Raw genomic sequence first — 15580 nt, forward strand, 5'->3', positions numbered from 1 at the left:
GCAACTCAGGGTTAAGTATCTTGCCCAAGGATACATCGACATGTTGACTGCATGGGCTGGGATCGAACCCACAACCTTCTGGTTGACTTGAAAGACGACCGCACTCCCTCGCAGCCACAGATCTCTGTGACGCCAGATGTGGTGTTGTTAATGCGATATGATATCCGAAAAAAAAATCAGTTGAGGATGGCCGAAGACACTACACTACCCATAATCCCCAGCTATCGTTTGGGACTAGAGTCCCGTTGACAAACCCTGTGATTAATCTTCAAGCTCTGGGATTGGATGTTGGAGTGGCAATGCGCCAAGGTTACGCCGAGCGTCAAGCTCTTTGAAATGGAACGAAACCACGGCAGACTATTCAAAACTGGACTCGAACATCCCCCCAGAACTACACATGCTGGCTATTGTGTTTCGCAACATGTTCTCTATGGCACGTCTCTACTGGGAATTGTAGTTTTAAATGACGTTTTCGGTTTTCCCAAAATTAGAAGTTGACAGTATTAAACTGTGTACAGCCCTGGAGGTTTAGGCAATAGGAAACACATTAGTGTGTACAGATTTAAAACATATAATTACTAAATGGGTGAAAATCGCTTTTATCCATAATGGGCAGCATTAATATATACCCACATGACAGCTCATTGTTACTTTGTAATTCTACTCCACTACAATTCAGAGGTTAACCTGGTATTTTTACTCCACTACATTTATTTTAGTTACTTTGCAGATTCTGATTAATGATTTGAAATATAAACAACCCTTAAATCAGACTTTAGTTACACCTGAGTAAAATTCAGGAAAGGTGATTGTCAAGTGCCAACAATCAGAAGAGATATTTGATAGTTGGTGCTTGAGAAGAATAAACATTTATCTGCAGATCTCTATAAAGTATATTCATTAATCGTTATTCTCTACTAACAGTTAATTGAAAACTGTTAATTGCTATTTTGCACATCCCCTTTCAAGATTTCAAGATTTTCTAAGGTTTATTGACATATCATATACACAACTACGGTGTAGTTATGCAATGAATGAAAAACTTAAACATTATTCAACACAAATAATTCAATAACATGCTTTAACCACTAGGCGGTGCACACAAGGTACACACAGCATACTAATAATAACTTTGTATTATAATAATAATAATAACTTTGTATTATTAGTGTAGGACACTTATGTATGTATAACATCTGAAGATATGCAGTTGTATTCATGTTTTTACATAATTTTACAGGATAGTGCTATACTATTTCTCATGTTTTACTTCTACACATTAATATCTGATTTGTAAAACATCACAGACAGAACCTTGGCACACTGCCACTCCAACATCCAATCCCAGACCTTGAAGATTAATCACGGGGTTTGTGCAAAGCGGACAGGCGTCATCACAACAATAGCTAGGGATTGTGGGTAGTGTAGTCTCTTTGGCGCTCCACATTTCCGAGAAAACAAGTTGTTTCTCAGAATTGAAGGGGAAAAACACAAAAGCATTGTGCACAATTTAAACCTATCAATGTCGTTTAATTAACAAAGGTAATCTGGTGTAAAATAAAAATGATCAGTTAGATGAGTTTCTTCCTGTTACATGGATATAAAACATTTATAGTTTATTAAATGAACATGCCCTCAGACACTGTTTCCTGCAAAATGTTGCGAGCGGGCCCCGGTACCGGGGTCTCTCGGGCTTAACAGTCCTATTTTGTCGTACTTTTATGATAATTAACAGGATTATTTCCAATTCATGCTATTTTTTAACTTTTCTTTTACTACTCCACTACATTTTGGAGGAAAATAATATACTTTTACTCCACTGTATTAAATTACGCTCAAAGTTACTAGATACTTTTGACATTGAAAAACACATGACAGATTTAATATATATCGGTACTGTACCCATTGTATTAAAAAATAAAATCTAAACTTTGCTAAACATTGTCAAACTACAACATTTAAAAGTTCTTATATGCTGCATTTGTAAGTGATAAAAACATAATCATATAATATACTTGAGAAAAAAGACCAGGACAGAAGATAATCTAAGATAAACCCCAGACTTTCATGAGGTGGTTTGTGAAAAGCCCATGCTTTACAGTGTGTCTCCTGCAGCTCTGACAGCTCTAACGCTGTCCCATAATCTTTCTGTTTACAGGAGCTCATTTACTATCAAGTCACTGCAGCTAATTTCCCTGATTACTTCCTCTTCTCATTAAAGCAGTGTTAATCAGATAACTCAGCTGCTTTAGTGACTGATTGCAGTGACGCCGTGAAAGCACAAGCACTTTTTCACATCATCCATTTGTCGATGAACTTGCATGACCACCAGTGGCGGCCGGCCCCCCTCTTTCCAAACGAGAGTGCAGCAACCATTTAATACCATAAATATAGGCTTGGTTGGAACAAACCACAGTGCATTAGCAATTTACCTCAATAAATTAAATTAGCATTCAGTTCACAAGAACCAAGCAACTAAACTCAATATTGGCGAACTAATATATAATCAATAAACATTTTCACAAAGCCGTGTATTTTCCTTTTAACGGTCCAGCATGCTGCAGTCAAAACGGAGAACATATTGGTTGATTCCAGTTTTAATTCAGATCAATAAAAAAAAAAATGACAAAATACACTTACATTTTTAGCTTAGTTTTTTGCAAATGTAGATTTATAAAATAGAAACTATGATACAAATGGCTACATTGAAAATTACTTAAACTTACCAAACTATTGTTCAGAAATCACCTAAAGATGAGATAGGCAACGTGTTTTTGCATCATTGGGCAGTACTAAGCTCTCAGCATTGTGGAATTACTGAAAACTACACATCTGCACCTCCTAATGGCTTCATGTTCTGGCTTCATCTAACAGGTGACAGAAGTATTATACAAATGTAACTACCTACACAAAAAAACCCAAAAAAGGAATACAGACCTATCGAAAAGACCATTGGTTAATATGGGAAAATCTTTTCAGAGATGTTAAAGAAGATCACTTTTACTTTTTGAGTTGCTTTATGGTGATGCTTAGCGTTTAGCAGCAGCAACATATTTTTGCCAGCATCACAAAGGGCTTAACAGGCTTTTACAGATTATGTTTGAAATTCATTAATGGTACATAACTGTATGAAATGCATCCTGTTTTTTCGAACGTATTAATTGGTGATTGAGTGTTTTTCCAGAGGCAGCATATGTTTGTTTTTTAATCTTCTTGAGCAGCTATTTCTGTTTAACTATTATGCTCTGTGATTTATTTCTGTAGCTGTTTTTCGGCTTTCTTTAGGATGTGTTTTATTGATGCAACATTGGTCAAATCCCAGTCGAAATGTCCCACAACATTGGACAATAAAGTGTTAATCTTGAATCTTGGCTTGCAAGGGACAAGATATATAGAGTTTACTGGCCAAATTAAACTTTCTAAATGCCAGCAAGGTTTTTTAAATAACACTATTTACTACTTGCTTACAGTGACATTCAGTGGCAGTGTAAATTTCTTTATTCTCAAAGGTTATATTAACCTTGGAATGGCATTGTATGTGTTAACAAGCATGCAGATATGTATTGCTGCATTCCTGTCCCTTGTGCCTGAATATGTGAGTTGGAAAAAACAGCCCTTGTCAAAACAACACTGTGAAAATATGACAGCCATATCAATAACACTGTGTTGGTGTTCCCGATTACATCAGAATGTGAATAGCAATATTATGCTGAAGAGATGAATACAAATCCACCGCATATTAAGTTAGACAGCAGCCAAACGGACACATTATGCAATTTGCAGCAGTTACATGTAAATTATTCCCAGTGATGGTGTTGAAATATAGGGGAGGCATATTTTATTCTCATGGAAATTTCTCGCTGATATTAAGGGATTGTGATAGAGGGAAGAGTAGGGGGGGACAAAGAGGAGGCGTTTACTGGGAGAGTGGAATTTAGAGAAACAAATGAAGATGGAAAGGGTCAGCAGGCGTCAAAGAAGGAATTCAAACAAAGAGAAAGGACGAGGGCACCTGAGGCCATGATGCAAGCATGTAATTTTCTGGCAATTTGTTATTTCCAACCCATAATTATTATGTCTATTAAATACATAGTTGACTTTTCCCTAAAAGTGACATATTTTGTACTGAAACATTAGTCACATTATTGGACTTCCTAAACTAGTTTCAAAATCCACAACATTTTTTGTTTTTTCATTGGTTGATGAAGTTTGCTCAGTTGCAAATATTAATTTCCTTGCCAGTGAAGATCCATCTACTAATAAAGAAGCATATACAACTATTTTCAAGGTCAACAGTAACGTTGGTTGAATTATTTGTAAAATGTTTCAAACAGATATCGAAAAATATATTTAGATCCTTATGCTTACATGTTAAAGTGTGAGCTGCACAGGAGCAGATTATTTCTCCAAATCCGCATACAAATGATGCATTCAGGGGCATTGTTTAGTGTAGATCAACTGGATTTTGGCGGGGCTTAAATCCCAACACACAATCCCTGCAGTTAATCGCTTAAAAAGTGGAAAATATACTTAGGCACGCCTTTATGTTGCCTAGTATTAATCTTTTCTATAGTAATTATCATATTTTAAAGGAAATGACGCATATTATACACATATTTAAACTATTTTAGAATTCACCTACAGATCTACCCAAATTACATTTAAATCTTTTAAGCATGCTGAATTACCTAAAACTGATTCATAACTCTATCAGTTTGTTTATTTTACAGTGATCATGACTGAGGGTGCATTCACACCTAAAAGTCAGTTTTCTGGTGCGCACCAGACGACAGTTTGTTACATTGTTTCATTTTTCAGAAGCTTCGGTTTGCGTTCACACAGGCAAAAACTCAAAACTCAAACGGACTATAAACTTTAAAACAAGTCATGTACACGGAAATACTGTTCAACCATTGGTCAGACATTAAGGGGGTAAAAACGCAATTCCCGGCAATTTCTAACGAAGACTCCGGCATGGAGCATCGGCAGGTTATTCTCATGCTGCTGTTAATCTGGAGAGCAACAGACTCTAGCGGCCCGCGCATATGATTATCATCAAACAACGTCCGTTAAAAAATATTATAACACATAATGAGAGATGTTCTGCAGTAAGGAGGGGCGTTTCACCGACGACAGGTGTTCTTACTTTTATGTAGCTGACGAAGAATTTTTACTTTACACAACACTGTTCAACACTTCATTCTGCTTCACTCTTTAACTAAACAACCGCGGATGTCTTGAAAGACTCTTTCGCTAAAGATTTGATTTTGAAGATATCTGCGTTCTTGTGACATGTAAATACTACGCTTCCTATGTTTTGGTGCGGACTGCGTTCACACCAGCAATGAACCGCTCCAGAGATCGCAAGCAAGCCTCCGAGACCACCTATTTTAGCGGACTAGAGTCCGGTTGTTTAGTTCACTTAAGAGGTCTCGGATTGTGTTCACACCAACCCAAATGAGCCGCACCAAGCGGCGAAACGCACCAGGGTTCAATTCAGCCGGACTATACAAGGCAGGTGTGTACGCACCGTCAAAGCCTGTTCTGCATTAAAACCACCCAGTCCCTATCATGCTTTTTGGGGTTTTCCCCTTCATTTACAGTGTTCTATAGGTTTTAGTGCATGTCAATGGTCTGCAAAGGCTAAAATCACAAAGTTCCCTCCAGAAGGAGTTTCTCTCCCACACTTCCCGTAACATGGTGATGTCACTATGTTACATTCGTGCTTGGCTTGCGCTCCAACACATTGTACGTCATATACTAAGGGTTGAGATATTTATTTTTAAAAACTCTTGTTTACATAAATGCCACGTAAATCCAGTGCGCAACAGCGCATTGCGCAACACTTTATTCGCTGTCCTCCACGATACACGTCCCGCAACCTTAATACCCAATATTTTTGGTTGACACCAACGCATCAACATGTGACGGGAAGGAGCCTTGACGCGCTTTTCGGGTGACAAGTGTTGGGCCTGGCCAGGGAAAAAACCGCTCTCACCCTCCGGGTGGGCTTGTGGCTGGAATAAGCCAGTGTAGGCTCCTGAAAGAAAGCGGGGAAGCGGTGCACGTTTTCTGCCCACCTCACCTCCCCAGTGGTTATCCATTGTGGGGATAACTGCGGTGTCGCTGGCAGTAATCCCGTAGGCTCATCATGACCGGCATCACCTGTTGAACCCCGTGTTTTCTTGTGGCTCGTCTGCCTCTGTCTCAGTGCTGACGCCGGTCCGTTGCTGGCACCTGGTGCTAGGATTACTGGCTAGTGCTAGCTGTCGCCAGCCGGTGTTTTCATCTTCAGATGGTTGCGCATTAAGCAGATGTATTTTGTTGTACTTCAGCTACAGCTGTACACACTGACACTCACTAGTGGAGTTGGTACACCATTCGTTGAAGTACTGCATACATAAGAATGTCGGACGTGTTTTGGAGCATTTGGCAGCACCCGTGTTTACCTCCATTTTTCAGCGCGACTTATTGAATACGGGGCCTGCCAGCGCCGAACTAGTGGTAAAAGNCGCTCCAGAGATCGCAAGCAAGCCTCCGAGACCACCTATTTTAGCGGACTAGAGTCCGGTTGTTTAGTTCACTTAAGAGGTCTCGGATTGTGTTCACACCAACCCAAATGAACCGCACCAAGCGGCTAAATGCACCAGGGTTCGATTCAACCGGACTATACAAGGCAGGTGTGAATGCACCCTAACATTCATCTTGAATCATTGGTCTGCTCAACAGACAAATGCAAACCCTATGTTTACTCTTCGTTTTGCTCTTTTGGTCTCCACCACCTAAAAGAATATCTTTCTGCTCAATGCAATCTCTGTCAGTTGCAAACTTTGTGGCTTCATCAGCCACAAAGTTTTGTTTAGATTTTTTTTAACGAAAACATCTTCCTGAAGAGGTTCAGGACTGAAGCAAACAGTACAATTAAAAAAACTAAACAATGAGCTGAACAATGCTAAACCCTCCTTCCAGCTGAAAGGAACAGTACAGCTAACTCAAATGTTGGTGTATGTGTGATTACAATAGTTTAGCCACCAACCCTTGAACATTTTCTTTGAGAAATCACAGTACATCTTATCTTATCGCTGATTTTAAGATGTAATCAGAGGAGATGATAGTACCAGAAGATATGCTTGTCTCTTGCTACCCAGATGAAAAAATAGCCATTATCTGAGTGTGTGTGTGTGTGTCTGTACTCTTGCCGGTAAGTCAGAGGATTTCCACAATTTCTGCCAGCCAGACTCATAGAGGCAATCACAGGGAAACAGTGGCGGATCTACGGGGTAGCACGGGGTGGCAGCTGCCACCTCAGAAAAATGCCTTGCCACCCTAGTTGCCACCCCAGTTGGCAGCTTTGTTTTGAAACAAAAGTTGTGGCTCGTCGGACATTTATGAGAGAAAATCTCTAATGTCCGAGTGCAAGTGAATGCAGCACAAGACGCAAGCCTTGTAACCCCTCCCCCGGCCCTGGCGCGAGCCTGGAAATATGATTGGCGGCGATTTCATTTGAACGGGGGACAGCGCAAAACGAGAAGCATTTCGGATCCAAGTAGACGGAAGGAATGAGGTATTTGCTGTCTACAATGACAGAGAAGAGCCTGTCAAGTTTGGCTGCAAGGCAAGGCAAGTTTATTTATATAGCACTTTTCTGAACGCGACAATTCAAAGTGCTTTACAAAACAAATTAAAAGACTTTTTAGGAATACATACAGTAAAAACACATATATAATGGCATTTTACAACAGGCATTACAAAGCAAAGGTCACCTTTGGAGGTGACCTTTGCTTTGTAATGCCTGTTGTAAAATGCCATTATATATGTGTTTTTACTGTATGTATTCCTAAAAAGTCTTTTAATTTGTTTTGTAANCATTATATATACGATGTATACGACACTGCAAGGTGAAGGACGGGACGGGCTGGAATCCAATGCCGACGCGGCGTAGTTTTTATCCTAAGGTAGGATTAAAATCTCTCGGGACGCGGCTCCGCGAAGACCCTGCGAAGACACTGCGAGACTCGGCATTGTGCGGCGCACACCACCGTTATCGTGGTAACTGGATCTCACCGGCGCTAGCGCCCACTCGTGACGCCGCGTGGCGCCGTTGCGAAGACGGGTAAGTGAAAAAACTTTACCCCCCCCCCACTGCAGTGCTAAGCGGCTTGACGTAACACCCTCGTTTCGCATCGAAGAGAGCCGCCACGAGCGACGTTTTCATCTCGTTACAAGATGAAAACGCCGGAGCTGCCTCCGCAGTCGGTAGCTTTAGTATACGGTTCTGTTCGAGATGGGTAGTTTGGCGCACTAACACACAGACCCGCCCTAGTGTCATCTGCTAAGTAAAGCACCGTAGACGTCCGTCACCGTTCATGAAGGCCGTAATACGGTGGCTACGTGTGTGACGGCTCCGTAGATGGCGAACGAGTTGCCCTCAACGTGTTCTACGGTCTCATTCCGTGCAAATGCCATGCGACGGTGCAGCGGGCAAGAACACCGTTTACGACGATAAATTTGGGCATAAATAGCACATTTTACGCGACAAAATCCGTACTGAAATAGCTGTGACTAGACATGTGTCCTGCCTACACGCTAGAGATATAAAAGTTTTTCTAATGTAATAGAAATATAAGGTTAAAATGAACCTTCGGTACAAACCGATTTTTATTTGGTTTGCACGATATAAATACTACTTTATAACCGCTCACTCCCAACGCGTTGCGGGAAAACCGTTAACAGCGATATGAACTCCCCTCAAAGGTGACGAACGATGCTATTTGGTCCAACATAATACTGATCATTTCTGTTATTAATTGTTTATTTATAGACATAACTGTGTCGGTTACACCATGTGACCACAATAATCTGGGCAACGCGGATGTCTGATCAATCATCCCGGCGTAACGTTCATTAGACCTATACGGCAAAGCTGGGTCGGGGATCGATCACCTACGAGTTCCATATAATCGTGAACAACAAATATATAATCCGTTGGTAGTTTCCTGTCAATAAATACTTGACTATTACATTAGAAAACTTTTAGGGCTAGCGTGCGGAAGTAGTCGTCGTCACAGGGAGAAGTGAAAAGCTAATAATAGGGCAAATACACGTATTTCGAGCAGTTCAGTACAAGACTGTTAATTCTTACGAATGTGTATTTGCAATAGAACGTGCAAAATAGCTTCGGTAGAGGCAAAGTGCATATGAAAGTGCATCCAAATATAATTTATTCGCGTATAGAGAGAGGTAGACGTACGCCGCTCACGCCCCCGCCCACCGCGTCAGTGTCATGTGGCAACGCGACGCGGACACGTGTGTAAGAAAGCACGGAGGCAACTCGTGGCGCCATTACTTATAACGTGTACAGAAACAACTCCCTGTTGCAACACCGGTAGTGGTTATTTAAGGTTATTCATAAGGTTTACAACCTATATACGGTGACGTCAAAATGGCTTTAATTGGAACAGTGAGTGACTGAATCACTAGAACGAGACTTGCTTACATAGTTAGCGATGACGACCTTTATGTCAGTCGGATGGACATAATGAGAAAAGATGTAAGTGACGAGAGAGAATGCATTGCGGCCAAACAGCGACATGACATACAAGCTAACCGAACGCGGAGGCAGCTCCGGCGTTCTAATGTTGACAGGATATGGGACACGTCGGCGTCGTGGAATGTAGTCGCAGGCGACTGCGACAACGGATGGCTTATGTTATATCTGATCTAACAGTCACGTCAGGTATAGCTTACTGTGATCGACTGTGAAGATGATGCTATTTATGCCACCGAAATTTACCAAGACTCCGTTGCAGAACGACCGGCGCCAGTTCCGCGTCACGTCACGATGGTCATTTGGAAGAGCATGAGAGGACCCGGAGAAACGACCGTAGGCACCCGGGCAATAGTTACCCACGATACGTGGGCGCCGCACGACGTCTCGACCAGGAGTCTCCGTCCGAACAACCGTAGGTACTTCCGCTGATACGGCCTCTTGCGTTCATGAACGGCGGTCTATGGTGTCCTCACGAGGAGATATCACCCTTACTTAGCGATAAAACTGGAGACACCGTCGGCCTTCGGCAGGATCAGCCGCGGCCTTCACGCAGTATGAACGGTCGACGGACGTACTGACGGTGCACTTTACGCAGGAACGCAGAGAGCTCTAAGTCTCCAAGCAACGTCTAACAATTTGACACAAGCAAATAGAGGGCAAGTCTCTCTCTTCGAAATTTATCCATAGTTTACCTCATGTGTTTTAGTAAAACGTCTGGTCAGAGACACTTTCAAAGTTAACAGGGAGGGCATCAGAAAGTTCATCCTTCCCTGATTAAATACTGTTTCGTTACGCGCCACAGACAGCAGTGGTTCCGCCAAAGGTACCTACTAGACAGTCCTGTTTGTCGACACATACGGTAACCGAGAGCAATCCCTTCTGTTCTCCGGCTAGAAGAGGAGGCCACGACAATATATTAGGAGACGACGCGGAGGGGCGGTCGGCCCGAGCGGAGCAGAGGTTACAGGCAACAACGTAAATTGTCTCCTAACCCCAAGAAAAGTGTAAGATATATACGATTGTGCGGAAAAGAGGAGTATAAGAGAAAGTAGTGAAAAGTACATTGTGTAAGCATTTTGCGACATTAGATATGTAGATTTTTTATGAAAAGCTCGATGCAATCACAAAGGCAATAAGGCCTACAATAGTACTGATGAGAGCAGACATTTGTTATTACAATAAGTTTTGTTTATTTGACATGGAAGTAAATTATAAGTCGTACCATCAAGAGCTGTAGATATCACACATCACAATTAGTCATCAAGCCAAACGTGTGTGAGGGTATAGTAAAGCGATGATTTTAAGTGGAGAAATCCTTTTAGCATATAATCGGTGGTGTACGATTTACGATTGGCCATCTACATATTCCATCAAAGTCTTATTTCTGATTTTGATGTAAATAATAGCGAGCGGGAGCGCGGAGGGTAATATATATGTAACTAAAAATGTAAAGGATTGCAGTTACGGCTTTGTGAGTTTGCAGTCAACATCCACAACATCTCAGACCTGGACCCTTATAATTAATGAGGATTAGATAGCTGAATGAGAGTCTGGGAATACTATGGTACGGAACGGTGAGTTGCTATCCAAAGAGCGAGGGTTATCTAGGTCCCATTTTATACGGGGTTTCCATGCGAGGCGAAGACTTTGCGCGATATTTTTATTTTCACTTCCTTGTTCGTTGGTGGCTCGTAGATGCTTTACTACTCAGACCCAAAAATGCCCATACGCTGCGGCCTCAGAGTCACCCACGCGGGCGCTTAGTTCTTATGGCGACCGCGCGGTCAGCAATGTGCGCGGCCGATCTTCTGCCTGGGCCACCCTGACGATGCTCCCCCACCTTGCTCATCAACCACTTCTAAGTAGCCTAGATAGTTTGGCCTCTGTAGACTGAGTTACTTGTTATCCGTGTAATAGCGTCATGTGTGTGCAGTCTATCTAGCTGCGGACGGGATCTCGATCGGACACCATTCTCCACACTTTCCCAACATTTGATAGAGACTATTTGTAGATCGGTACTAAGAATGGAAAACTGAGATATTCTCTCGACTTATGGCGCGGTACCCACGAGCGCCTAACTTGAGTCTCCGACCAGTGAAACCCACTACTTGTTAGATGAAAACCCGTGACTACTTCCCCTTCTATGCTCAACATAACCATAGATGATAGACGTCGGTCTCTCTTTCTTTATCTGCTACACTACCACCCACAGTTTTTGTCTCTTTTTCTACTTTTCCCTCCGACCAGAAATACTAAGATTGGGGGACTTCACACAGACTGGCTGACTTTGAGATGGTAAACGACGTCATATCAGGACTTAGACAATACAATGGTATGTTACGAGATACAAAGAAATGAACCCACAAAAACGAAGGTAACGTTCGACTTAGGTGACTCATCGTAAACGGGTTTAAATAGCAGCATTTGCCACAGAAGGCGAGTGGCAGCTACCGTAAACGTTCCCTTACTCTGGCATCTTGTGGCAACTCCCGTTGAGCAGCGGTAGATGCCTCGGCAAGTTGTGGCATCGGTGGCATATGCCGGAAGTACTTGCCACTGCCTGCAGATGCCACGAAATGAATCTCTACTGTGAATCTCCCGCCCCAGACACACAATCACGCGGTTTGATTGGCTAGAGCTTGTACTGGCATATGATTCGATTGGCTGACGCCTCCGTCGAGGCCGCAAAAGTAGAACATTGCTCTACTTTTGCAGCGAGCACCGCGAGAGAAGCTACGCTTTGCTCCCACAATGCAGTTCGGCGAATCGTGACGTCACCCCATTCAAAGTGAATGGGCAGAAGCGTTGCCGCGGTGCGCCGCAGTGCTCACCGCGATCGCGGCCACTCTAGTCAATGGGTGCTATTGCACCACACGCGGCGTGTTACGGCTCAGAAGCGTCACAGAAGCGTCCCAGAAGCGCCTCGGCGCAGGGCTCCTCTAAAATTAGGATGAATCCTATTTTTGATGCGGCGCAGCCGTAACCTAAGGTCGGGCAGGCAGGAAGTGGAACGTTCACAGCATATAGCATATATATATATATATATACAGTACACACACAAACTCATTTTGCAGACCCTATCCCTCCGTAGTCTTTCAAGTAGGAGGAGAAATGCCAGCGTTCTCCTCCGGTTTACAGGCACTGTGTACATTATATATATATAGAATAATTATGATGATGAATGCATTTTTTTACCACTAAAATACAGTTGTTTATAACTGGGATATTACAATTATTATTAACTTTGTCTGTACAAAGTAGCCTGTCCAGGAAATATGCCCAAAGACGCTCCGCTTCTGAAACGCGCCCGGTAGGGTATGACGCCGGAGGAGGCCGGATCAAAACCGTGGCGCAGCCGTAACGCGCCGCAGACGGACCCGGTGGGATCGAGGGGTAACACATCAATACCAGCACTGATGACATGTCCACAGTGATGTCAGCCCTGAGCCGCCTGTGGAGAGGATAATTCTTAACACTGCAACATGTTTCCTAATGAGGGATGATGGGGATTGAACTCAGATTGGGTGATGACAATCTACTTTTGGCACTGATGAAGGGGAAGAGGTGTTATTTAACACCAAATGATGTGATGAGGTGTTCAATAAAGACAGAGAAAAAATGAAAAGGGAGCTGGTCTTTATGATTTAACCCCATGAAGTGTGTCTGGACTCCACTGAAACTCTCCATTTCTGCAGTATAGTCCATGAATCTGTTACAAATACATATGTTTCTTTACTTGTTTTTGCTTCATTGCAACTGAATCACTGGAGTAGCATATTAATGGGTTTATGTTAGGAGTAACTAACATGTGGAACATAATGGTGACATGAATCAATTGCAAACACATCAATGTTGTTGCAATCTTAAGAGTCTTCAATCACTCTATCATCTCTACCAACTGATAATAATGATGTTTTAACCATTACAAATTGTTTTAAACATTACAAAAATATTACGTCTGTATATATATAACATTTTACAAATATTTTATTTGTAGTTTAGTCTATTATACATTAGAGCATTATAACTAATTCATGTATTCTTAAAATATATATATTTTTAAATGTATGTGTAATCGCAGTTAACATGTTGCTGTGACCCAATTTTTTAAATATCTTTTATCTTGATTGATTGAAAAGATCTAAACAAAGTGTATCCAACTATAACAAATCCTGCCGCTTGAAAACAATCTATCATCAATAATTAAGCTCTTAAAAAAGTATGCTTTTCACAAAGTTTTGTAACAGTCATTAACCCATTCCCATTAAAAATGCAGGCTGTGTAAGGTGAAAATGTTTTGAATGACTTTAAAATCAAGGTCATTGATGTTGTGTAAAAGCACTGTGGCTTTGACAATTTTGTAAAATTAAAATGTGGTAAAAATTCACGTTTAATCTGAGACTGATTGACAACGACTTTAAAAGCAGAGTAAGTTTTGTGTGCAGAGACTGAGAAAGAGAAGTAAAAAAAGTATGAGAGGATTCTCCTCTAAGTTAAAGTGTTACTGTAAACCTCTTTCATTCATATTGATTCAAACAGAAATTGTAAATCAACTCCAGTCATCACAAAAGCAGATAAATTGACCTCATAAACCCATAGAAACACCCTAATACTGTATACACATACAGCTGATCCCCTGTGTTGTAACCGGAGTGTGTTTCCTCGTAATGAGACCCAGCGTTGAGCAGTAACCATGCACGCTCAGCAGAAAACCCATCAACACTCTCTCTCAGTCTCTTATTTATTCCTGCTGTTGCTTGCTCTTTTTCCACTGTTCAAGCTGGAATGCACAAGCCATATTTCACACTATGCAGATGGCCAGTCCTACCATGAAATTTGACTTGTCGCCCTCAGATGATTTATTCCTTATTTAATTAGCATTCCACTGAAAGAGAAGGACTGACCTAGTTGCATTTACAAGTAACACTGGGAGTAAACACATACTTATGAGTCTTAAAGAGATAGATGCACTAACATGTTTTCAACATTTGGGTGAAAATGACTTAAAGCCCCAGCGCGGGTCATTTTAGCCGTTGGAAGGCATTTTTTAGAGCTTTTGCTCGCACATACACATTGCTTTTTGGATTGTCTGGAGACACATATACAGTTCATGCGAGGAAACAGTACAATGTAAGATCGTAAAATCGGGATAATGTACTATAATTTTACCATGTTGCGAAGCTTATAATTAGTAATTGGTTACAGTGTGCTCTGTCTCATTTTAAATATGATTAAGATAGGAAAATATTCTAAGAGCGTGACCTTTTTCCAGCCAATCTCATTTTCTTACATTATTGTTGTAGAAATGTTTTGTTGAAGGCACCCTATTAAGCTCATTTTCAGGTTCATATTTGTATTTTGTGTCCCTACTAGGGGTTTCACCAACTAGTCGACTAGTCGACTACCTTTACCACTAGTCGGCGCTGCAGGCCCTAGTCAAATAGTCGTGAAAAAAATGGAGGTAAACAAGGTGCTGCAAAATGCTCCAAAACACGTCCGACATTCTTATGTATGGCAGTACTTCAACGAAGGTGTAACCAACTCCACAGTGAAGTGTCAGTTGTGTACAGCTGTACTGAAGTACAACAAAAATACATCTGTTATGCGCAACCATCTGAAGATGAAACACCCGCTGCCGACAGCTTGCACTAGCAGTAATGCTAGCACCAGTGAGCAACGGACCGGCGTCAGCACTGAACAGAGGCAGACGAGCAGCAAGAAAACACGGGTCAACAGTGATGCGGATGATGAGCTACGGGATTACTGCCAGCGGACACCGCATATCCCCACAATGGATAACCCACTGGAGTGGTGGGCAGAAAACGTGCACCGCTTCCCCCGCTTTCGAGGAGCTACCTGGCTATTCCAGCCACAAGCACCCCGAGTGAGAGGGTTTTTTCCCTGGCAGGCAACACTGTCACCCGAAAGCGGTCAAGCCTCCTTCCCTCACATGTTGATGCGTTGGTGTTCAAACCAAAAATATGGAAAGGTGGACGTTATCGTGGAGGACAGCGAATAAAGTGTTGCGCA

The 15580-nt window shown here is 42.0% G+C and overlaps 1 long non-coding RNA gene across 1 annotated transcript in view; it reads right to left on the reverse strand.

The window, feature by feature from the left end:
- The window catches only part of LOC104946109 (uncharacterized), a 36030-nt gene that overhangs the window by 15163 nt on the left and 5287 nt on the right, over positions 1-15580 (reverse strand). The window contains exons 2-3 of the long non-coding RNA XR_798405.1: positions 7642-7645; positions 2100-2106 (exon numbers count right to left, since the gene is read on the reverse strand). This is a non-coding gene — a long non-coding RNA (uncharacterized lncRNA). The remainder of the gene's footprint in view (positions 1-2099; positions 2107-7641; positions 7646-15580) is intronic.

This window comes from Notothenia coriiceps, unplaced genomic scaffold (assembly GCF_000735185.1).
Source record: "Notothenia coriiceps isolate Sejong01 unplaced genomic scaffold, NC01 NC01_scaffold00010597, whole genome shotgun sequence".
Classification (NCBI taxonomy): domain Eukaryota; kingdom Metazoa; phylum Chordata; class Actinopteri; order Perciformes; family Nototheniidae; genus Notothenia; species Notothenia coriiceps.